Source organism: Zootoca vivipara, chromosome 6, assembly GCF_965207765.1.
Source record: "Zootoca vivipara chromosome 6, rZooViv2.hap1.1, whole genome shotgun sequence".
NCBI lineage: Eukaryota > Metazoa > Chordata > Lepidosauria > Squamata > Lacertidae > Zootoca > Zootoca vivipara.
Genome location: NC_142589.1, coordinates 77,165,790 through 77,191,323, shown reverse-complemented (window position 1 = coordinate 77,191,323; position 25,534 = coordinate 77,165,790). Strand labels below are relative to the sequence as shown.

At 42.5% G+C, this 25,534-nt stretch overlaps 1 protein-coding gene across 1 annotated transcript in view; it reads left to right on the top strand.

The window, feature by feature from the left end:
• Positions 1–253: 253 nt before the first annotated feature.
• ARHGAP35 (Rho GTPase activating protein 35) overlaps positions 254–25,534 on the top strand; it is a 96,166-nt gene continuing 70,885 nt past the window's right edge. Inside the window, exon 1 of the mRNA XM_035120790.3 lies at positions 254–708. The gene's annotated coding sequence lies outside the window, so the exon portion shown is untranslated. The remainder of the gene's footprint in view (positions 709–25,534) is intronic.

Here is a 25,534-nt window from a genome sequence, read left to right as displayed (position 1 = left end):
GGCATGCAAAAAAAATAAAAAGCCTTAGCCGGTGGAACGCCTCCCGCGCGCAAAGCCCCCCCAGCGGGGAGGAGGTGACCCGCGCGCGCACGCCTCTGTAAAGTATCGCCTCTATGCATGCAAACCTGCCTCGCATGCCTGCATGCGCGCGCGCACTCCCCCTCCTCCCTCTGAATAGAGGTTCCGGAGCCCCGCCCACTCCCCCTCGCGCTGCAGCCCTTAGCCCGCCCCGCCCACTTCTCTCCCCTCCGCCGGCGCGCGCACGCCGCCAGCCGCAACAGCAGCTTCTCCTCCTCCTCCTCCTCCTGTCTTCCCCCCTCCCGCCCCGCTTGCTCGCTGGGCTCGGCGCGCGCACGCGCACACACACAGGCGGTCTCGCGCCCTGTCTCTCTCTCTTCGGTCGATGGTGCCACTGCCGCCGCCGCTACTGCTCCTTGTGAGGGGAAAAGAAGCCGCCTCAGCCGCCGCCATTACAAGGCCGCTTTTCTTCCCTCGCTTCACCCCACCCACCGATACCCTCCTCCTCTCCTCTCACCGCGCCGGGGGAAGGAAGGAAGGCAGGGAGGAAGGAAGGAAAGGAGAGGGAGAGAGGAAGGAAGGAGGGGAACATGGCGCCGCCTCCTTCTCCTCCCGCTGCTGCCTCGGGTCCTTCTCCGCCCCGCCCCGAGAGCCCGGCCAGGACCCGCTGCTGCCGCCGCCGCCGATCCGGTAGGTGCCTCCGTCTGGAGCCTCCCCGCCCAGACCCCGCTCGCCCGCCTCGCCTTCCCCGCCGCCCTCCGCACCCCGCCCCGGTCCCCACTGAGGGGAACGAACAATGAGGCGGCGGCGGCGCCCCTCCCCCGATCCTGCCTCATCCCGAGGGGGCAGGGGCGAAACCCCCCCCACGCCCCCCAACGCAGTTTACCTCAGGCGTGGAATGGGAAAAAGGGGGAGAGGAAAGAAGCCTCCCCTCCTTTCTCTCTCCCCCCTTTTTCTTTCGGAAATGGAGGAATCCCCTCCCTCTCCACTGCACAAGCACACATTGCGCGGGGAGGGGTGCGGTGCGAAGAAAAGACCCTTGCCTGCGAGGAGGTGGGGGGGAATGAGAGACGCCCCTTCCTCCTCCTCCTCCTGCTCCGTCCCCCACCAATACATGTCTCCCACCCCCGTTGAGGTAGAGGAATTCCTGGGAGGGTCGGGGGGAGTGTGGGAAGCCAAACGGCAAAAAAGACACCCCCCTTAGGTATGTGGCTGAGGAATAATACAAGAGTCTTCATCTCTCTCTCTCCCACCCCCCTCTTTCTCAGCCCTCTCCATTTACTTTGGGGTTGGCAAACTTGACATGGATAAAGAGGCTCTGCCCCCACCTGCGTATTTGCAGGGGGAAATATACTTCCCTGCATCCCTGGCCGTGGGGGGGGATGATGATGATGGGGGTCCCTTCCACAAACTGCTCCAGTGTTCAGAGGGGTGGGGATGGGGGTTAGAAGCACGCATGCAGAGGGCCCTGGCGATGGAGGCACAGGCTGAGCTGAAAACGGGGGTATTGTGGCAAGGGGTGGGGGGAGGGGGAAGGAGCTTGAGTTTGTGGAAGGGCACATGGGGTGCCCCTAGAATAAAACCTGAGGTGGATTCAAGCACACCAGCAAACAAGTATTATTCTGTCTTTGACCACCCCCAGTGGTTGATAGAAATTTCTGCTATTTTGCCTGGAGGGAAGCCCTAGTGTTGCCGGGTGGGGTGGGGTGGGGGGAACTACGAGGCTCAGGGAAGAGAGACGCAAAGAAAAATTCTTGCCAGCATCTTCATCCCTGAGTTAATGTTGGACAGGGACCAGTGGTAGTCTACCTGCTGATTTCGCCTGGGTGGTTCTGCCTCCTCAAAGCATGATCTGAGGTGGATGGTTGGGGTGGCAAATGGCTGTTTATGCACTGTGTTAAACTCCAGATTGAATTATTGTGATGCACACTGTGGGGCTGCCCTTGAAGACAGCTTGGAAACTTCAGTTGGTCCAAAGCACAGCAGCCAGGATACTCGCTGGTGTTCCATTTAGAACTCAAATCACCCCTGATTTGAAACCACTGCACTGATTGCCAGATATTTTCTGGGTCCAGTTCAGGATGCTCATGTTGGTGTTTGAAAGCCTTGAATGTCTTAGGCCCCAAATATCTGAAAGACTGCTCCCCTTCCTAATGATCTTCAGATATTAAGATTGGCAGAGGGTGCACTCTTGGCAGTTCTGCTGCCCTCTGAAGTATTGGGTATGGCAGAAAACACTCCATGGCACCCCCTATATTCTGAAAACCCCATTCCAAGCTTCTAGCATCCTCAACATACAGCTTCTGTATGCTGAAGACATTCTTCTTTATGTTGGCCTGTGACAGTTTTGTTTTTTGTGATGTTTGCAGGGCCATACCTGTATATTTGATTTTGATTTTTGTTATTGACCTGTTTTGTTTTAATATTGTCTTATTGTAATATTGTTGTAACCTGTCCTAGGCAGATAAGAAAACTTCTGAATAAATAAGTGTCAGCTTTCCTCAGCTCAGTTCTTTGGGATGTGGAGATTCTCCAGGTTTTAAAGGCATTTGGATAAGTTGAGAAGATGGCATAAGGGGAAAGTGACTGTTCCCTGAATGCACTACTGGGCTGAGAAGTGGTGCCTGCTGTCCTGTTGTGCATGCCCCCAAACTCTGTAGGTAAAAATGGGGCATACTTTTGACTTCTCATTGTGTGCATTATCTCCTCCCCCTCCTCCCTCTTTTGTCTTGTAGGGGAAAAATAGGCATCTATTCTTGGTCCCCCCCATCTCTTTTCCCTTTCTCTGTGCTTTTTGTGTAGAAAAAGTGCAACATTTAAAGCAGCCCCCAGCTTCTCTACTTATTTTTGATAGGTAGGATTGTGGGAAATGTCTTAGTGTTTCTCTTTCTTGTCCATGTTGCTCTTCTGGGACATCTCCCAGGTTTCTGAGGAATGGCATATTTCCGACATGTGTAGTCATCCTAATTACTTAATCCTATGAAGGGTAATGGAATTTCCAATTTGTTAATGTGTGTTCAAACTGTGTTTTTTTAACAAGACTTTATCAAGATGATGATAATTAAATTCAGCTCTTGAAGATGGTTGGTAATACAGTACTGGAGAAGAAGGTAGAACAAGATGTATCTGGAGAAACAAGGACCCTTTTCCCTTTCACTATGCTTAACGTTGGTTGAGGGCATATGGCTCCATCAAAATACTTTTTTCTTAAAAGTCATTCAAAATGGAGAGAAAAAGGAGAGAACATTTTCTTAGAGAGATTGCAAACTCCTGGGAAACTCTTCCGTAAAGTTCCTTTATTTTTTCAGACTCTTTTCCTTTCATGTTTTTCAAATGTAGATACCACTTGATTGCAAGACAACCTCTAATGGGTTTACAAAAATATAAAACCATCAAAATTCTTGGTAAGATTACAGTTAATAGTCTGCAAGTCTTGAACCTCCTGGTAAAGTCACAGATATCGCCTCACCTTTGTGCTTTCGGTTGTGTAGTTGAGAGCAATGATTTTTTTCTTGAGAATTCTTTTTAAATTATTTTATGGGGAGAAATTTATTCTGTGGCTTTGTGATGAGCTACAGAACATGTTAGGACACCATCTTTCTCTCGTTTCAGGATAGGAAATGGTCATGGTGGAACTCGTTTACCTTACCCTGGTTTTGACCTTCCCTAAAAATCAGACAGCAGAAGAGTTCCAAACCATGAATATATCAGATTATTTCAGTACAATATTTTCCATCTTACTTCTTGTCCCTGTTTGGAGGCATCACCAAATAATATTCTTATGCAGGCAGTTCTGAAAGGCAAGTGATGGGTGCCCAGTTTAGACGTTATCTCTTTACTTTTAGTCACTGATTAAATTGCAGGGACTCAGTCCTAGACTAAAAGCTAGGTCAGCATTTTATCCTTATGGATGATTCTGTTTTTGAGCTGGATCATGTTCAGATAATTAGAAGTTAGTAAAGACTGCCTGCTATATCAAATATCTTAATTCTAATAACAGGACAGGAAACTGGGGCTTACAGTGTTGTTGGTCTAAAGCTAATTGAATAAAAGTTCTCTTGGATGTTTTGAGAAGTTTGAAGTATATTTTTGTAGCTGTAGTTCTGATTCCGGCCCTGTGTGAAATTATAGCTTTCTGTTTGGTGTTGTGCACAGAAAGAGAAACGGAGTCTACACCCTCAGTATTGACACCAATATATTCTGACCATTAGATTTTTTTTTTGCAAAGGCAGTTCTCCAAATGATCATTCAGTTCAAAATTACTACTCAGTCCTTGTTTAAATGAGTATCCACATATAAGTAATCATGTGAATCAGTCGGTGATACAAGCAGAAATGTTCCCTTGTGATGCAAGTCAAAATAATTTTGATGAGTGGAACAGCCATGAGGTTTTAATTGTACATGGTGCTGGAGAAATCTTAGCAAGGACTCAGATTATGCATACCATTAGCTGAGGAGGGTTTTTTTTTGTAAGGCTGGTTAATTATATTCAGTAGGAAATTAATTTGATCCTGAAAGGGCTTTTAGATTCATCTGCATCTGAGTGTTCAGTTGCAGAGAGTTCTGGTCTCAAAAATTCAAGTTTGTTCTTTAGTGAGGTCTGAAAATATTGCCAGTAGCAGATTTTCAGGATGTGGCAGTAAATAGCTAGTCCCCACCCCCCACCCCAGTGTGGACTGAAGCCTTGTTCCTGGCTTCTTACCACTATTCACATTCTTAGAGAGAAATGTTAGTGTGTGTTCCTCTGTGAGAGCATTTTATATAATAGAATGAGTAGACGGCTTCACTGAGAGCTGATTTTCCCTATGCTCCCGAGCTATGTAACTGCTTTGCTAGGAGCTGTTGGAGATGCTCTTGTTCCATGCTGAGAGCTGACAATGAAGGAGGAAATTCAAAGCCAGTGATATATTTGCATCTGCTTTTGTTCTTATATTTATGGCTTCAAGAATCCTTGGAGGTAACATTTTCTGTAATAGTTCTGAGTGTATGCCTGTTGCTGAGGCTCTTTTGTCTCAAAGAAGGTGCATGTTCTGCAAAGGTTAAGCATTTTTTTCTTACTCTTACCACTTGAGTAGGTAAAACTGGGGTGCTAGGATGTGCTGAGCCAAGGGAATAAATAGTAATATTTCAACTATTCTTTGTATAAGAATAGCTTAGGATTCTGTGCTTGAAAGCCCAGGAGAATTGATAAGTTGACACCTGTCTTATAAAAGATCTATGTTATTCTCATGTAATGCAACTGCATCTCCTTGAGTCAAGTTCGGATAGAAGAATGTATGTTTAAAGGAGAGAGAATTGATCCATCCTGGCACTGTTTTTGTAGCTGGCACCTAAACCTTTAAATGTTTACTTGGAAGCAAGTGCAGTTGTTTTGCTTATGTTACCAGTTAGCATGTTTTAGGACTATATAGCTTAAACATGTTTTAAAAATTCATTCAGTGCTCAGTGTTTGTTATAGTAATTTTTGACCTTGTCCTCAAATAACAACTGAATGAATAGTTGAATTGCTGTGTTTCAGGAACAAAGTAGCACATTGGTCTGTTTCTAGCCCTGTTGATTTAGTATTTTTAGCTAAAGAACCAGCTACTTTCCAGTTTATTACAGCAGATATATTTTCACACTCTGTAATTCCACTATTAGGTTCTTATTTTTGAAGGATGGCGAGGTATTTTCAGTATTAAGTATCCTCTTGAGTCATTTTAATGTGATTGCCTGAAATATCCTGCTTTTCCCAGTCTTCCCACCTTTCCTTTTGTTCTGATTGAATTCCTTTCTATTACGCTTATCAAAAAAACCTCTTGATTGCAGCTCCCTTTCTAATTCTGACATAGCATAGTCATTGTGTGCAGACAGATAACTCTCAAACTTTTCCTCTTGTCTTTGTGGTTAAGAAACAAATTGAACTGCTTGCATTCGTATAGTTCCTTGGAGTGATTAAAAATTGCTGCCACTTAAAGCCATGTGTATATTTTTATACTGTGGAATTCAATTAGAGATATACAACTTGCTCAGTATGTGGGGACACATTTAGGAAGTATTAGGAGTGTGTATTTTAAGTACACATAACATGAATGGAATTGGCACTACTACAGGTGCCATATAATACCCAATTCCGCATTTGTAAGCACTCAATGGTTTAGTGTGACAGCACCTACAGTTTGGATCTCCCTGCCTGTTGAAATAAAGCAGATGCCTTCGCTGTACTCTTTTTGTTGCCTGCTAAAGACATTCTTATTTAGACAAGCCTACCCAGATGCTTGTGGGGACCCAGGTGGCGCTGTGGTTAAACCACTAACCTTAGGGCTTGCTGATCAGAAGGTCAGTGGTTCGAATCCCTGCGACGGGGTGAGCTCCCGTTGGCTTGGTCCCAGCTCTTGCCAACCTAGCAGTTCGAAAGCACGTCAAAATGCAAGTAGATAAATAGGAACCGCTACAGCGGGAAGGTAAACGGCGTTTCCATGTGCTTCTCTGGTTTGCCAGAAGCGGCTTTGTCATGCTGGCCACATGACCTGGAAGCTATACGCCGGCTCCCTCGGCCAATAATGCGAGATGAGCGCGCAACCCCAGAGTCGGTCACGACTGGACCTAATGGTCAGAGGGCCCTTTACCTTTACCCAGATGCTTAGGAAGTTGAGGTAATTTTAATCTATTTTAGTATTTTAACCTTTGTATGTTTTAAAGTAGGGTTGTAAATTTTTCTTGATTTTCTTGTTTTATCTTTTTGATGCTTTTTACAACCAAGTGGTATATAACTTGATTATTTATTTCATAAAAGGCACCTTGCCGTGGTCACTAATTGGCTGGTCAGTAGTCTGACCAAAAGGTTTAGCATTGCTTTTCCTAAATATTTTGAATCATGGTGAATAGTGCTGCCTCTACCCTTGTAGGGTTTTTTGTTTGGCACTGTGTGAGCAAGCTCTGTGCTCACACACATTCTCTCATGCATTCTGATTTTTCTCCCTTCTGATTTAGTGGACGCCATAGTTTACTGTTACCTCTAAGCCAGGCAAACTATGACTTGTGCTAAAATGTCAATGAGAAAGAAAATCAGATTGCATGAGGGGAGCACCAGAGTACAGGCCTAGTTTACATAGTACCAGACCCTGGTTTGGTGTTAGATCTGAACTGTTGCAGTCTTCTTAAGAGGTTTGCTGACTAAACCTTATGTGTAAACACTTCTTTTACACATCACATAAAACCATAGCTTAGCACAAGCCAGAAAAGCCAGACTGAGCTGCAAGAAATCTCAGGGTCATGCACTCAGCTTCCCTTTCACCCTGAAAGGAAGAGTTTGGAAGGTCTTGTTTCTGCTTGTTATTAATCACAATTTGCCATGTTGTCCAGACCTGGAACTGAGGTTAATCTTGAGTATGGCTAGTTTAAATAATCCTGCTTCAGTAACTGTGGCTTAGTTGGCTTCTTGCTTTAAAATTAACTATAGATAATGTTAACCACAATTTGTTGCTGTAGATGACACAACAAATCATGGTTAAACAAAAGCTTCCAAGCTCTTCCTGGCCACACAGCCAGGGAATAGTGAGTGCATGAGACTTGCTGCAGCTCATTCTGGCTTGTGCACACTGTGGTTTGGTGCAGGGGTGCTGAACCTTTTCTGTGAGCCAGTTTTGACAGATGTGCAGGGCAATCCACCTGGCAATAACAAATGTGTTGTGACAACACATGATTGGCAGGCAGATTGTCCCACCTATCTGTCAAAATCCCTTGCATTCCCTATATATTCGTGTCTAAGGATAGGGTGTGTATGAGCGGGGGGGGGGGATCTGAGAGTTCTTTGCAGCAGTTTCTCCCGCACTGGGCTGGTGCAATCTTTAAAAGTGTGGGAGAAACTGCTGCAAAGGGCGCCTACTTTAAGTGAGTCCCTGCTCTGGGTCTTAGCTATGGAGAGGAGGGACTGTGTGTGGGGAAAAGCTCCCATTTCTTCATTGCTGTGCAATGGAGTACAGTGGTGCCTCGCTAGACGAATTTAATTCGTTCCACAGGTCTTTTCTTATAATGAAAAATTCGTCTAGCGAATCCCATAGGAATGCATCGAAATTTTTTTGATTTTTTTTTGCCCATAGGAACACATTAATTGAATTTCAATGCATTCCTATGGGAAACCGCAATTCGCTAGACGAATTTTTCATAAAACGAATTCGTCTAGCGAGGCAACCTCCACTCGAAAAATCCTTTCGTTAAGTGGAAATTTCGTTAAGCAGGGCATTCGTTAAGCGAGGCACCACTGTAGTCTTGTTAGTGCTGGTGTGAAACACAGAGCTTGGCTCTTGCAAGGACTGCTCCATTGTGAAGTGATGAGTAAAAAAACTGTGCCCACTTGTTTTTATTGCATGCTTACGGAAAACAAGCAGACCCCCCCCCCCCTTAAAGTCCACCCATGCAAGGTTTGGGGGAAATGACCTCATGGACCAAATTGGGCCCATGGGCCAGAGGTTCCTGTCCCAGTTTAGTGTGATGTGCTGATGAATCATTTTGAACTTTTGGATAAGGTCTGAAAGCAAAACTTTATTGGTTGCTTAGAAAGACCACTTGCCAAGGTGAGGATTTAAATTTTTATTATTTATGTGTTTTGACTTTTGAACAACTATTCTGTATCTTATCAGATAAAACAAAACAGTGGTTGTATATTTTTTTAAAAGCAACATAAAAAGAAGACAAACTGGGGCTGACGCTAGTTGGAATCCAGCAACAAGTGAGGGCCAGAATTTCCTCACACCTTAATAAAGTTTTTTATTCTTTCTGGAGAGGTGTGTCATTTGTTTCATTTTTATGGAAGTGATAGCAATTTTGGACTAACTTCAGTTATTGTAGAATAGAGTAAGACATGTCAAGATTTCATGTTTCTATGAGTACAGTCATTGACATCTAGAAATAGGTAGGTAGGTCGATTGATTTGTAAATCAAGGTGATTTAAATAGTTTAAATCAAGCTTCTAGCTTTCCAAGTCATTTATTCCCTGAGCAAATGTGCATACCAAATGGTTGCTGTATCATTTAAACCAGGGACCACCAATTCCTTAGCTTCTGCACATGCATAGAGGGAGCTGAAGGGTAGATGGGAGACATCAACCTGAAAAGGTAGCCCATCTAGGAGAGGGAAAACTCTGATCCTAAACATCCACTGCTTTGCAGGACATCTTCAAGAGAATAGGCTAAGGAGAAAACCCTACACAAATCCAGAGTGGAGTCTCGTGCCTCCTTCTAGCAACTCCTGCAGCCAAGATGTATTGCTCTGCTTTCTTTTGGACAATGTCAGGGAGGCCGAGGGGGTGGGTCTTGTCATCTGGGCATCCCAGGAGCTCCATATGCATTGCCTAGGCTTGAGCCCTGGGGAGGTTGCTTCGGTGATGCTATCGCAGCAGTTTGACTTCACTCCCAGAGGTGCACTCCGTTGTCTCTTGAGATGGACAGATGCCAACAGTACAGGAAGTCCATATGAGATTTTTGCTTGTGCACTCCCCTTTCATCCTCTTCACTTAGATGAATTGAGAAGCTTTTTGGTTCTGCTTTTGATTAACCACAGCTCTTATTGTGACCCTGTTAATCTTAGCTATGGTTAATTTAAACAGGAACTATATAGTCAATTAGGATTCGAAGTTGGTTGGTTTGAAACCATAGTTGGTATTAACCACAGTTTGTTGGTCCGGACAACATGACAAAACATAGTGAGACAGAAGCTTCTGTTCTCTTACTAGCTTTGGCAGTGGAGGCATGTAAGGGAGCATGTGGGCCTGAAGCTTGTTCTGATTTGTTCATGCTTTGTCATCCTAAGCCATAGCACAGCACTTACTGGTCTGATAAAGGGTAATAGTTGAGTGTTGCCCACAGATGCACTCAAGTAAAGTTCTATTGAAGGTTATTAGACTCACATTAGCCATGACTAACTTTCAGCAGGATTAGAGCCTATGAATATATAATTTAATAAATTTTTATGACATTCACATATAATTTTCAACCAGGTTAAGGGGCATTTTTATTACTGTACTGTGGTTTCTAGCCCTCATTGGTGTGTCGCGAGCAATCTGGAAATGTGGTGGTGAAAATGCTGAAGGATGTGAATTGAAGCAATTAGAAGGGAGCCATTAAGATATTAGCTATATAGCATGATTTCTTCATGGCCTGAGCCTGGGCAACAGTTAGTATAGTTTTAGATTGAAGGAAAGTGTGTATTTTTCAGTTGGAAGCAGCTAAAATACCCCCCCCCCCAAAAAAAACACAAGTGCCCAAGGGTAGATGCTCTTGTTTCTAGATAATGACTTTTATAGTAGCAAGGTAGGAGTTCTCTAAATGCCTTGGTGATAATTGTCACTATAAACTGATAAGGCATGATGCAAGCATATGCTTCTCATCAACAGTTATTTATTGGCAAAGTGATGCTGCTGTTGTGATAATTTTAATGGGCTGAAGCCTACTGATTATTTTTTTGAATCCTCTGACCAACAGGCAATACAAGAAAAACAACATAAATAAACAATTTGATAAATTTAATATAGAAGGCATTTGTGTTAACACCAAAAACATGGAAAAATGAGTACGCCCCATTGTTCTGTCTGCATGTGTTTTTCAAAGACCACCTGTTTAATAAGAATAGCTTCTTTGCTGGATCAGATCAAAAGGTTCATCTAGTCCAGCATTTTGTTTCCAAGAGTAGCTAGCTAGATTCCTCTAGAAGCTCAACAGCAGAGTTGTTTTGTTGCTTGTCCGCATCATATGATACTGTTTCTGAACATAAAGGTTCTGTGTTGATCCCATGGTTATTAGCTGTGGATAGATCTCTCCTCTACTCCAGCTCATGTCCAGGTAAGATCTTAAAGATTACACTGTGCCAGCACCATGAGATTAGAGCAGTACGTAGCAACACCTGTGCCAGGCACAGAATACAGTACATTACCCTGACATGACAGCAGTGTTATGCCTATGTCTGTGTGACCAAAAAGGTTTAGGATGAGAGATGCCTGTGTGCAAGGAATGCACCTGAAAACTCCTGGCGATTGTTTCATTCCTTCCATAGTTTGAGATATTGCACAGGAGGAGGGCAACACAAGAACGGACCTTTTCTGCGGTGGCTCTCTGTTTGTGGAATGCTGTCCCCAGGGAGGTTTGGCTGGTGCCTTCATTATATACCTTTAACTTGGCCTTTGGCTGATTGATATCTAATGCTCTTTTAAAACATGTTGTGGGAAGGGGGATTAGTGGGTTGTTTTTATTTTCATTATGTATTTTTTATATTGTGTTTTTATATTGTGAACCACCTTGAGATCTACGGATGTAGGGTGGTATACAAGTTTGTTTGTTTGTTTGTTTATTATTTTATGTTGGGGACACTATGTAAACAATACTACTAATGTTATTGTAGAACAGCTTGGATTTCTCCCCCTACTAATCCTCTTCTTCCCACCAAATCATTACATACCGTATTTTATTTTATTCATATTTGAAATGGGCGTGGTAGTGAATAGAGCAGGCATCCCCAAACCACGGCCCTCCAGATGTTTTGGACTATAATTCCCATCTTCCCCGACCACTGGTCCTGTTAGCTAGGGATCATGGGAGTTGTAGGCCAAAACATCTGGAGGGTTGTAGTTTGGGGATGCCTGGAATAGAGGTTTTGATGATGTGACATTCTAAAAAAAGGTAAACATTAACAGGTGAAGTAACATTTACTTTCCCTGCCTATAATATTCTAATTTTGTATATCGTATCTGACAAAATAACGAAAACTTCCTTTTGTCCATCACAACTGTGATGTTTTATTTCCCCCCCTATGGAATGCAGAATGTAGCAGGCACACTTACAGAATTAAGCTATCATTCCTTGCCAGTTTCTTAAATGAAAGCAAAGGGCATTTTTTGCATTTGTTTAGGACAGAGCAGTGAACGCCAGGCCCAGGGTCCAAATACTGCTTTTCAAGCCTCTTTACATGCTCTCTCTACCTTGGCTGCAGTCCTTGCTAGCTCCGCTGTGCACCCTCCTTGAGTACTTTTGCCTCACTGGAATGTGTCCTTGAACTATGATAATGTCTCTTGCTTGTCTAGATGGAGAGATAGGAGTGTGTAGAAACTTCTGGCTTGCACATGTAGCTTACTGTACAAAGGTAAGAGTCATGTTCCTTGCTCCAGCCTCTGTTGCCTCTGGCTCAGCGCACCCTGGCATGCAGCCCCTGGAAGTTTGCCCATGAGGCATTGTAGCCCTGGGGCTGAAAAGGATTCTCCTCCCCTGGTATAGGACATGGATGGAATCCTGTTCCCTGAATTGGATATCATCATGTTCTTATGATACAAGGCTGCCATGAACCTCGGGCACATTCCAACGCACTGAGAATCAGCGTGTCTGCTTTAGGAATTGTTTCATCGTTTCCAAGTTTAGGGACACAGATCCCATAAAAGACTTTTTGCTAAAGTTGGCGTAAGCAGTTGTAACTTCATTCTTAGATATTATGCCTCTGTTAGAAACAGTTTTTCAGGGCTTTGTACAATATTGAAAGAAAGTGGATTCTTTCTCACTTTTCTCCAGTATTTGACGTCACATCCATGCTGTGTGATAGGTGCTACCTGTTTTGGGTGCAGACTGGGCAGAGCTTCTCCGAGCAGGACTATGAACATTAAATATTTGATAGTATGGGATACTGGTTGGTTAGTGCTTTGGGATATTCTTGCTTTTCTCTTCTAACTCAGGGTCTGTGTTCAACTGTTTGAAATGCACTCAGTAATGTAGTGTGTGTGGGCTCAGAAGTTGTCAGCAGGAGACAGGAACTGGCTGTCACGCTTGTCTCCTGTGCAGGAATGGGTATCTTTCTTGCTGTACCAGAGCCAACCTAATTTATGCCTGTCCAATGATTTGGCTGTCTTGCACTGTGGTTAGAAAGAGAGAAATCCCAGGTAATCTCATGTAGGTGCTCTTGTATCCTGGTCTCATTACGGCCAATGGTTTGGAATGAACTTGTACAAAAACTTTGCATGTTTCCTTTTGGGGAGAGGGCTGTTTCTCAATGATAGAGCATCTGCTTTGCACACAGAAGGTTGCTGGGTTAATCCTTGGAAGGACACTGCCAGTCAGTTGTAGACAATACTAGATGGATCTGACTCTGTATAAGGCGGCTTGCCATGTTGCAGTGTTCCTATTTCCTACCTCTGGTAGTACAGTAGTGTGCTTTTAGGTAAATAAGGGGGAAAGGATATGTGGGATTTGACAGATCTTGAGGAAAATAAAGTACAGTATCCGTGGATGATCTTAATGTTGTTACGTTTCAATCTATCTTTCTGAGTCTCTCTCTCTCTCTCTCTCTCTCTCTCTCTCTCTCTCTCTCTCTCTCTCTCTCTCTCTCTCTTTGTATACTGTAACAAACAATTCTGCCACTTTGTATTTTCTGTTGACTTATAAGTTTGGTTCCCCCCCCCTCTTGTTGTTATTTATTTTTAAAAGCATAGTTGTACAGTGGGCAGTCCTTTAAATTGGTTAAATTCTCACAAAAGAAAAGTGTTCATTACTCATACTCTTCCATATCCTAAAAGGGACTAATAAGTTTATGAAGATTTTGCCTTTATTATCCCAAGAGGTTTTGGTTTAGAATGGCAATTACTCATGCTGTTCTTAGCTGATCAGTTGCTAGTTCACACTAGCTGTATGTGTAATCCTTACAAATGGGTTGGTTCAGCCCAGTAGTGGGGAGTTACACAGTGGAGAGCTGGAAAGAGGGAATGGAAGTTTGTTCTGCAGTTGAGCTGAATAATATTTTTGGACTTTTATCTTGTGTAAGCTGCAAATTATACATTTACTATTTGCTGTGGTTGTTCCATCCCTTTGGGACTAAAGCTTTTTGCAAAGAAGCAGCTCTGAAGTGTCCAGCACCTTGATATTTCTTTGGACTTAGAGGGTCTATTGCCTCTTAAGTTTTACTCTGCTTAAGCCCATTAGGACCCACACAGTCAGAGGTTACATATACAGATGCTAGAGTGAACATATGTTGGAGGATCAGAATCAGGCTAGCTTGCCCCACTCATAAGTCTTCTTCTTTGATCTTATATTGGATGTAAGGTTCAAAATAGGGCCTTACTAGCCCCAAAGGATTTAGGTCCCACTCACTGTATGTTACACTCTGGTTTAGTGGTGTACATATCTTGAGGTTTGGTCCTTCATAGGCATCAGTGGGCAGCAAGGGAATGTGGGGTGAGCTGGTGTGAAACCTATCACCCACTATGGTTTTGCTTGAGTATTTGCATAAAAGGAAGTTTATATGAAATTCAGAGAGGATCACAGATCAGGTCCACTATAGGGTATATTCATCTATAACAGGCATCCCCAAACTGCAGCTCTCCAGATGTTTTGGCCTACAACTCCCATGATCCCTAGCTAACAGGACCAGTGGTCGGGGAAGATGGGAATTGTAGTCCAAAACATCTGGAGGGCTGAAGTTTGGGGGTGCCTGATCTATAGCATTGAACCCTAAAAAGCTTCTAATATTTTTACATGTGCTAACAACACAGCTCTGTATCCCCCCTTTTTTTACATTTCAGAAGCATTTGATATACTCCTTAGAGACCATGACATTGTCAGCTTATTCAAATTCAGCGTGGTTGCATGGTAGGGAGTGCATTAAAATGTGCATGTAGAGAGGTTAACCAAGAGGCCACTGGAGTAGAAAGGTTTCAAATATAAATAAATATCTATTATCTTTTAAATGTATTTGTGGAAGGGAGTTATTGGTTTGTTTTTGTTTTATTATGTATTTTGTGTTCTCATTTTGCATTTTTATGTTGTGAACTACTTTGTGATCTTCGGCTGAACGGAGGTATGCTAATTACTTAACTAATTAAACACACCAGTATCAGAAAATATGTCCAGCCAGTATTTTGACTACTTCAAGTAACTTGGTATGAGTAACCTATATGAACTTTGAAATTGGGATCACTGAATAACATTTTTTAAAATAATAATAATAATTTTGCTATATTTTTTCAGATACTTCAACTCTGATAAATGTTAAATTAAATATAGGGAGTGACATCCAGTAGTGCTTGCCCACTTGCACCACAGAAATCTTGACAGCTGGAAAACATCAGACTTTTACTACTAACTGTTAGTAGTTTTTAACTTTGGTTCACTATCTCCTGTAAATGGTTTGTTTTTGAATTCCTCTGAAATGGAACAGAAGTGAGAGCTATACTCATGAAGCACCTATTAATTTCATGGGTGTTTGTGATGGTAATGTTCCCCAGTTGATGGCCCCTTTTTTCTTTTGGAGGCCAAATTCTAGCTTTTAGCTGCTTAGTTATAATTGCAGAAGCCTTAAACCATTATTTTTAACAATAGCTTTACCTGTCTCTTTTGAGAAGATCTTTGTCCACTGAACACATCCCTGGGAGTAGGGAAGGCAGGCTGTGATGACCTGAGATAGAGCCTGGATTCCTCTCCCCTTTTAGTTAGATTTAATGACCCAGCTAGGGAGGTGGTATGGCTACTGTCCAAGTCTCCAACTATCTGAGCTGTTAGATGCTTCAGTGTTCTGATACCACGGTGATAGGGCTTTGGCAGTGATCAAGCAAGCTATAGAATGTCTCACATTATTTGTCTAACTCTAATTCTTAGATGATTGAAGTCTGCTCCCGTAAAAAATTATTTGACTTTAATAATAATCTATTTGAATAATGATGCCAGAACGAGGTCTTTACATTTTCTCTTGTGGCTTGAATATTGATGGGGAAACTAGGATTTCCCTTTGCTAGTGACAGATGTGTTTGAGTTGATAACCTCTGCTTCCTTAATTTTTCTTAATACAGAAAACAGAAGAAAGACCTTGTTCTTATAATCCATTGAACTGCAATGGGGCAAGGTAAATCTGTAGATGAGGGAAAAAAAACCCTGTGTGCATTGCTTATAAATCACAGAGAGAAAGGACATGGCTTTAGAGTTCTATATAGGGCATTATTTGAAATCAGCCTGGTTAAAATGAATAGATGTTATACAGTCTTGCAATCTTAAGTTGTTAAGCACAGTGAAAAGAGTTGAGTACAGAGTGATAACGAACAAGCCTTAGAGCTTGGGGTGTGTGCAGTTGCATCTTAATTGGCATCTTGATATACCCAAGCTGTATGGTGCAGATTCTTAACGTGCTTATTCAGTGTTGCAAACAGATGGGGGGAAACCATCTTAGTAAAAATAGTTTTTTATAGATTGCAAACCAATTCATCCCACTGTTAAAATTAATAAGAAAACAGGTAGAAAATATTAAACTTTATACTCTGTCTCTTTCCCTGAACTTCATACTGTTCCCAGGTTTCATACTTGTAACATCCCATGAAATATCCAACACTTTATCTCAGGGCAGTAAGGGATAAGCAATGGTAATATAAACACGGGCAGTGACATAATACCTATTAGTAGCTCTTAAATTTAATACAATTTGCTGCTAAACTAAAAAAGGGGTGTGTTCATTGGGGTGTGGAAAATAAGAGAACCCACTGAAACAGCAGAGGTGTGATGCCTTTTAACTTTGTTACAGGAATGCTTGGATTTATTGACGCCTCATAGTCCATCAAGGGTTGAGGATTTAGGCCAGGTGTAGGCAACCTAAGGTCCGGGGGCCGGATCTAGCCCAATCACCTTCTAAATCCGGCCCGCAGACGGTCCGGGAATCAGCGTGTTTTTACATGAGTAGAATGTGTCCTTTTATTTAAAATGCATCTCTGGGTTATTTGTGGGGCATAGGAATTTATTCACCCCCCCAAAAAAATAATCCGGCCCACCACGTGGTCTAAGGGACGGTGGACCGGCCCACTGCTGAAAAAGGTTGCTGACCCCTGATCTAGGTAGTTTCAGTTGCACCTCTTTCAGCAGACCTAAGAACTGTGAAGGCTGTCTGGTTCTTCTTAAAAGAGAGTACTGGTACATGGAGTTCACAGAGGTTGACCCTTCCATGTGTGGAAACCCCCAGTAAAGGTGGGGGGAAGTAGAAATGCTGCTAGCATAGATATATCCCTTTTTTGTCTCATTCATCACTTTTAATTAACAGCTGGCAAAGACGGGGAGCTTTGTTGCTTGAGGAACAAAGCAGTCAGACAGCATCCCATCTGCTGCTCTCGGAAACTAAAGTAGAAAGGTGAGAGAAATTGCCCCTCATTCCCTTTTAAGAAGCAATCCAAGAGAGCACAGTTCTCTGGATGGATGGGAAAGAGAAGCACAGCTCTTTTTATGTGGTAGCACAAAAAATGGTGGAGTAGTGATGCTGTCTTTTATGAAAGATTCTGAGCAAGCTAAGAGAGAGGTTGTTGCGAGAACTGGACTACTTTAAATGTGGCAAAGTTTATTTACCCATACTCCCCCCTCCTTTTTGTGGTGAGCAGACATTGTTTGCTCTCTATGCTGCATGGGAAATCACCTTTGAACCTGAAGGGAGTTTCCAGCACAGCCTGCGATACAGGAATATGAAGGCCTTTTGTTTCAATGCAAAAATTCAAGAACTTTACTAGCTCTTGCAGTTAGTAGCCTAGATAGTTTTTGGATCTTTGGCCCTATAAATTACAAATGCTAATAGCCAGTTTTGCTATTAGTTTAACACAGGGGTGGGCAACCTTCAGCCCAAAGCCCTCAATCCCTTCTGGGCATCCTTCGGAGACCAGAGGCATAGGTGCATGGAGGAACAAATGGTAATTTTATATTTGTACAGTAGGCTTGTTCCTGCCATCCAAGCAAGCAAGAGGCACGGTCAGAGTTCAAGGCCACATTCTAGCCAGGCAAAACTACTTGGGGTATGAAGCAGGGCCAGCGATGGATGTGGCCTGGGGAGACGTTTGTGGCTTGGAGAGAGCTCTGAAGGCCAGTAGAGAGGCCTGGAAAGGGTGCTTCCCAACCAAAAAATGCGCACAGCAGATAGTAAACTCTTTATTGTCAAAGCTGACACTGAAGAGTAGTTTGTATGGCTTCGAATACCCATGCACACCAGTCTAGTGTCTAGACAGCTATTCCCAGGTCTGCACTTTGTGCCCTGTATCAGGAGGTTTTTAACACTTGATGTTTTTATTATGTTTTAAGATAGGTTGTAAGCTTCCCAGAGTGGCTGGTGAAACCCAGCTAGATGGGCGGGGTATAAATAATAAAATTATTATTATTATTATGGAGCAGTTGTAGCAACAGGGGGCCACTCCACTTCCACCAGTTATGTACCTCCCCCCAACAGGCTATGTGCATGCAGCCAGAGACTGTGCCTGGATATCAGCTTCCTTTGCTCATCCCTCTGCAATCCCCTACTGGTTCTGGAGGAGGCAGGGGGGAACACCTGGCCCTTTGCTTGCCTGATCTTCTTTTTCTGACCCATCCTGTGCTCCACCCTCCAACTGTGAAGCTTCACCTTGCCCTGACTCTTGCCTCCTGACAAGTACAGTTCCCCACAAATCACTGCCCCCCCAGTCAAACTCTAGGGCCCCTTCTCCTGGTGCGCAATCGTCAGTGTCCTGCCAGTCCCTGACACTTGATTTAAAATCTAATTATTTTACTCACTCATTCTGATTTAATAACCAATGGGGCTATTGCTAACTAATTGGTGGGATGCTGAACAAGCTATTTCCTCTTTTAAACCTCAGTTTTTATGTTGAGGTGTGTATTGGCTTTCCAGTCTCAGAACAAGCTGGTGAAGGTATCCAGCAGATGGACTTATTAGACAAATCCCATTTTAAGATTAAACTTGTGGGAGATAGGATTCCTATGTATCAAATACTGGATATTTTTGGAAATTCTGATTGTGTTTTGCATTTCCCTCTTTTATTTCATGTCTGCTTTCTAAATGATTTTAACAACAGACTTTCTCTTTATAACTAAATAGAGAACCCCATTGTTCTTAAAAGCTGAAAGTGAGATGGTAAGACATATAACTAGTACTGTTTGTCAAGAGAAACTCTCCCTATGCTTCATTTAAAAAATATATATGTAACTTTCTGGTTACAGATTTGCTTAGATGCTGTGCAACATTTTTTTGTAAATGTCAAGAGGCAAAGAAACCCTTTTTCTTTACCTGTGCAGCAATCCCTGTGCCAGTTCAGGCCTGAGGATTTTTTTAGGCACCAGTGACTGCTGTCTTTCTCGATTTTCATACCCCTAGTTAGGCATATCAACAGAGATGCCTCCTGCCATGTAGGGCCCAGAATGTTTTTCCTGGCTAAGAAGCAAAACTAGGCTTTTCTTGCTCTTATACAGGTGGTGTTTTCTGCAATGTTTCAAGTGGAGATAAGAATACAGCATCTTATATATGCTTAATTATATATATATATATATATATATATATATATATATATATATATATATACACACACACACCCACCCACCCACCCACCCACACCCACACCCACCCACCGTGTTTCTCCGAAAATAAGCCGTACCCTGAAAATAAGCCATAGTGATAGGCAGTTTAACCTTGTAGGTTAAACTGTACCATACTTAATAAAAAATAAGACATCCCCTGAAAATAAGCCACCGTGTTGTTGTTTTTTAGGAAAAATAAATATAAGACGGTGTCTTATTTTTGGAGAAACACGGTAGAAGCACTAGGCAAGCTAAAATGAGGGTGCATTTGTACAGCAGGCTGTACATGATGTATTTATAATCTGTGTGTGCATATTAATCTTTCGCCTAACATAGATTTTGTGATAGCTAATAAAGTTGCTGCTTGAACACTGGATTCTTTGAGTACATTCTCTGTTAGCAGAAGGTTTTGGTATGCAAGTCTATTGAAGTAAACAGAAAAGAGAGAAGCTTTGCCTGTCCAGCTAGGAAGAAAAATGAGTTCTTTTATCAATACTGTAATAGTAAAAACAAAACAAAAAGCAAATGTAGCCTTTCTTTTAATTTCTTTCATATAAGTAGCAGACTTAGGTGAGATCTAAATTGTTGAGTGACAGGCTTTACTGCATACACCAGGATTTCTGAGGTTCCCCATCTTTAACTTGAAAAGTTACCCCCAAAATCAAGGGAACCTCTGGAGCTTGATGCAGCTCTAGGATTTCAATACTTGATAGAGACAACTGTTGGTAGCATGCACATAAATCTTTCCATCTCAGTCTCATTTTATTGAAAGAACTGCAAGAGAATTATGCACATTCTTTTACTAAAGTGGAAGGAAGATTGTCCCTGTTAATGTCCTCCCTTAGGGGTGGTGGTGAGGTATGCTACTAATGTGACATAATTGAAGTTTTACAATATGCCTACTTATCTGCTTAGCTTCCAGGGGATTGTGCTAATCTTAGATGTGTCGTGTTGAAGGAATAGGGTTTTGGAAAACCACCTCTCATAGTGGGCCTTTACCCATGCAACTGATAGTGGATTTTATGTGCTGAGGAGAATGCATGCTGCTAAGCAGGACCCGAGTGTGTTCATCCCAGCTAGTAGCAGTGCCTATGTGATTTGTGCGCATACAGTGGTACCTCGGGTTACAGACGCTTCAGGTTACAGACTTCGCTAACCCAGAAATAGTACCTCGGGTTAAGAACTTTGCTTCAGGATGAGAACAGAAATCGTGCAGCAGTGGCAGCGGGAGGCCCCATTAGCTAAAGTGGTACCTCAGGTTAAGAACAGTTTCAGGTTAAGAACGGACCTCTGGAACAAATTAAGTTCTTAACCAGAGGTACCACTGTACTTGGTTTCTCTCCTTGTATCAGTAAATTTCCAAAAGGATCCAGAGGGTGATGCTGGGGTTGGTGTGCATGGCCTATAAGCTCATGTACACCCATCATCTAAGAATAGCCCATCTGTTGCCTGAGATTAAATGTTTCAGATCCAGATGGTTAAAAGCTTAAATCAGCCTTTCCAAAGATACAAATGACCCATTTCAGAGATTTTCTACACTTGAGCCACTGTGGTGCAGTGAGAAAATTTACGACTCTGTGAGGAAAGCCTTTCCCCATTGTTACACATACAGTATGGGCAGTGGACTGAAGCGGCACCCCTTGTGCTGCTGTGCTTCAGGGTTGTTCAGCATTTGCTTTATTAAAAGTGATTTTCAGCAGTGTGTAATTCTGAGCACTAAAACCACACTAAGCTAGAAGTTAGCATTAAATATAAATAATGCACATGTTTGCAGCAACAAACACCCCTTAAATTAGGTTAATTTGAGGGTATGTTTTAAAGAGAGTGCTGAGTTAGGCTGTGCTTAATTTTGCATAAGAAATGGTATGCAGCAAACAGGGAAGATAATTTAGTTGAGCTACTTGCGGCAGGGAAGCATTACTATACCAATAAAACATCCGAAATGTGGGGCTGTATTTCTTTACCTAATGTAGGGTTAACCAGGGTTCACTCTAGTATTGTGTAGCTTCTTTGTTAACTAGCTTTCTGTGCTGAGGAGTCCTGCTTTCCCCCTTTTACTCCCCCCCCTTTTGTTTATTACATTGCATTTTCTACAACTGTGATGGGCAGACAAAATCATCAAGATTTGGGTGGATAAGGGCTACATTCAGTGAGGTCTGTGGGCCAGTTCTTGGAAGTGTTGAAGGTTAAATAGTAGATATGTAGATCATGAAAATACATTTGTTTGTCTAAAACAGGGGTCAGAAAACGTTTTCAGCAGGGGGCCGGTCCACTGTCCCTCAGACCTTGTGGGGGGGGCAGGCTATATTTGGGGGGGGGATGAAGGAATTCCTATGCCCTACAAATAACCCAGAGATGCATTTTAAATAAAAGGACACATTTTACTCATGTAAAAACACGCTGATTCCTGGACCGTCCGCAGCCCGGATTTAGAAGTTGATTGGGCCGCATAATAATAATAATAATAATAATAATAATAATAATAATAATAATAATAATTTATTATTTATACCCCGCCCATCTGGCTGGGTTTCCCCAGCCACTCTGGGCAGCTTCCAACAGACATTAAAATACAATAATCTATTAAACATTAAAAGCTTCCTGATAAAGGGCTGCCTTCAGATGTCTCCTAAAAGTCTGGTAGTTGTTTATCTCTTTGACATCTGGTGGGAGGGCGTTCCACAGGGCGGGTGCCACTACTGAGAAGGCCCTCTGCCTGGTTCCCTGCAGCTTGGCTTCTCGTAGCAAGGGAACTGCCAGAAGGTCCTTGGCGCTGGACCTCAGTATCCGTGCAGAATGATGGGGGTGGAGACGCTCCTTCAGGTATACTGAACCGAGGTCATTTAGGGCTTTAAAGGTCAGCACCAACACTTTGAATTGTGCTTGGAAACATGCTGGGAGCCAATGTAGGTCTTTCAAGACTGGTGTTATGTGGTCTCGGCGGCCGCTCCCAGTCACCAGTCTAGCTGCCGCATTCTGGATTAATTGCAGTTTCCGGGTCACCTTCAAAGGTAGCCCCACGTAAAGCGCATTGCAGTAGTCCAAGCAGGCCTTAGTTTGCCTACCCATGGTCTAAAATGTGCCCTTACTGATCAGGCAACCAATTTCATATTGGTGCTTCTAAAAACTGCAGGGTACCATCCTAGAAAAGACATACAAGCCTTTCTTTTCTCCACTAAAATGAAGAGAAGAGCTGATAGCTGGCTATGGAACTGTATATACTGGGTTACAAGTATGTGCATGGATTTCACATCACTGAATTGGCATTTTTTTATTTAATATTTTTCTCATAACTTTATCTGGAGCTGCTTGCTTGTCTGGTAGGGAAATTATTTACTAGATAATTAATAGAAAATTGAAAAGTGTGTCTGTTTTGCTGATCGAGAGAACAGCAAGAATGGCAACACAGAGAAAAGCATTGAGATTGTGGAGCAGGAGGAGTGAGTATGGAACTGGTTGTATGGCTGTTATATGTTGGGACTCCTATCTTTATCACTTGTAATGTCTTTTGTTCGTAGCTTTAAAACTTTACTTGGTAGGAAATTTGCAGGCACAGTCTTATATGTTTATAGTTTTACTCTTTGAAACATAGCAGTTCCAGCCAGTATTGTGATACCCCAAGCCACAAGGCTTCATTAAGTACAACATATTTTAGCAAATGCTCATCACCCATATTCGTGACTAAAGTTTCAGTGGTGGTGAAGTTCGGTGTGTAACAATGTTTTTTGTTTTAAAAGTTGTACTTAACAAGGATTGTTTACCTGGCCAGTTTCCAAATCGGAGATACTGCTTGCCTTGGTTCAATTTGTATCATCAATTTGTTGCATGTGTCATTTTGCTGTTCTGTTGAATGAAAAGCCTCCCACAGGTTTTCTAGTGCTGAGACAGCCCCCTGCTGACTTTCTCCTCAGGCACTTGGGCATGCCACTTTGCTGGTTTGTTTTGGTATCCTCCTGCTCTCTTTCCAACACCAGCAGTCTCAATCTTTTCCTACTCTGGCGCTTAATGCTTTCCATTATGGTTTGCTTGCTTTCAACGCATCCCAGGACTTGGAACTTACTAGTATTTGATGCCTTGTATGGAGAAGACTGTTGGGACACGGGTGGCACTGTGGGTTAAACCACAGAGCCTAGGGCTTGCCGATCAGAAGGATGGAGGTTCGAATCCCCGCGACGGGATGAGCTCCTGTTGCTCGGTCCCAGCTCCTGCCAACCTAGCAGTTCGAAAGCACGGCGTTTCCGTGTGCTGCTCTGGTTTGCCAAAAGCGGCTTTGTCATGCTGGCCACATGACCTGGAAGCTGTACGCCAGCTCCCTCGGCCAATGACGTGAGATGAGCGCCACAACCCCAGTCGTTCCCTTTACCTTTACCTTATGGAGAAGACTGTTCTTAGTTTATCTTTGGACTTTGCCATGCAATATTAGCTGGATTTGCCACCATGTGTCTTCTCCATATTTTGCCTGGTGACAGATCAGTTTCTGCTTTTATGTGAGCATTTTTTTTTCTATCTGTAGTGTGTTGCAGGACACATTATTTCTACTACATTCCAATCCATCTGTGTTGGCTATGAAGACCAGTATCAATAAGTGGCATAGTTGTGCATCTGTGCAGGCACCCACTGAACTTGCTCTTCAGCTTGCCTGCCTACTTCTCACACTGACCCAGGCACCAGTGGTGGTGAGAATGATTAGCCTTAAAAGCCATTGTCTGCCTGCTCATTGGCTTTCTGCGTAGCAAGGAAACAGGTGGTAGTAATTATGAGAAAGAGAAGCATCAGAAACAAGATTTGAGAATAAGAGTAGGGTTGCAAGATGCTGGGCTAGGTTTCATAGACTCTTAGAATTTGAAGGCATCTTAGAGGTCATCCTGTCCAACCCCTAATCGGTGCAGGATCTGCATACAGAATGCAACTACAGCACCCCTAACTGCACATCATTCTCTTCTCCAGTCTAAAAATGCCCAGTTTCTAGATCCCTTGCCACCCTGATCATCATCCTTGGATCATCCTTAATGAGTGGCACACAGAACTGAGCAGCATCAAGGAGGTGCCATTTTACACAGAAGTGCCAGGATTTATCTATTCGTTTCATTCAAGAATCTCTTCCCATAAAATATCCTAGAGAAACTTGACAATAAGTATCAACAATAAAACATTTATAAATAGAATTTGAAGTACAATACAGACTGGAATAAAAATGTCCACGTAAAAGGCTTGTTGGAAAAGGAATATTTATATGTGTATATTTACATGGAGGAGAAAGCTGCTGATCAATCCTGTGCCATTATCTTTCTTGGACTGCAGCATGAAAGGGAAATAGGTAACCAGTCTTATAGTCAGGGTACTACATTGTACACCATTAGGATCTGATTCTAAGGTCCCAAACCCCTTATGCTGACCCTGTGATAGTTGTTCTCCTGTGTGAGGTAATGTGTATAATCAAGAATGCTTGATTTTAAGTTCAAATTTGAGGTGCCAAGCCCTGAAAGTTGCATGCAAAAAACTATTCTTTGTCTGAGCGCCATTGACTGTAAAGATGCCTTTAACTGCTAATGCTAATTTATTATGAAAATTCTAGTAGAATTATGTTCTTTCAAGGTTGAGAATCTTGTTGCCTATAACTTTATTTGCTTTATATGTGAGAAAAGCCCAACCCAAAACATTCCAGCTGCACTGAATGGACTTGGACTTGGTAGAAAATATTTGATTTATAACTGTAAACTGAAGATAAAATACCCAGTTGGCTGTAGATTCAGAGCAGCTCTCAGTTTATAGTACATGTCAACTTCCTCTATCCCACTTTTTTGTAGTAGTCCAAATACTTAATCTGGTGACTCAACTATTTTTTTTAACTACCTCTTAGAAAATTTGAATGCACTTAAGATCAAATGTTCTAGGTTTCCTTTTCTAACTCAAGCGTACAATAGCATTTTCAAACGTACAGCAGCCTTTTGTCTTGTGTAATTCATTCCAACTGAAGAACTAGTTAAACTACATTATTCAGCCCTCAAAGCAAAGGATAATTTATACTGGTTGCGGATTCAAAGTCCACATTCTCTAAAAACAGGCATGTTGTACCTATGAAAGCAAGCAATGCCATTTGAATGGCTCCCCCCCCCCAATTTTAATTAATAGTGTCAGTTTTAACATGTCACTAAAGCAGTATGATTGAGACTACTGATTGTTTAGTAATTTAATTTTAATTTTTGTTT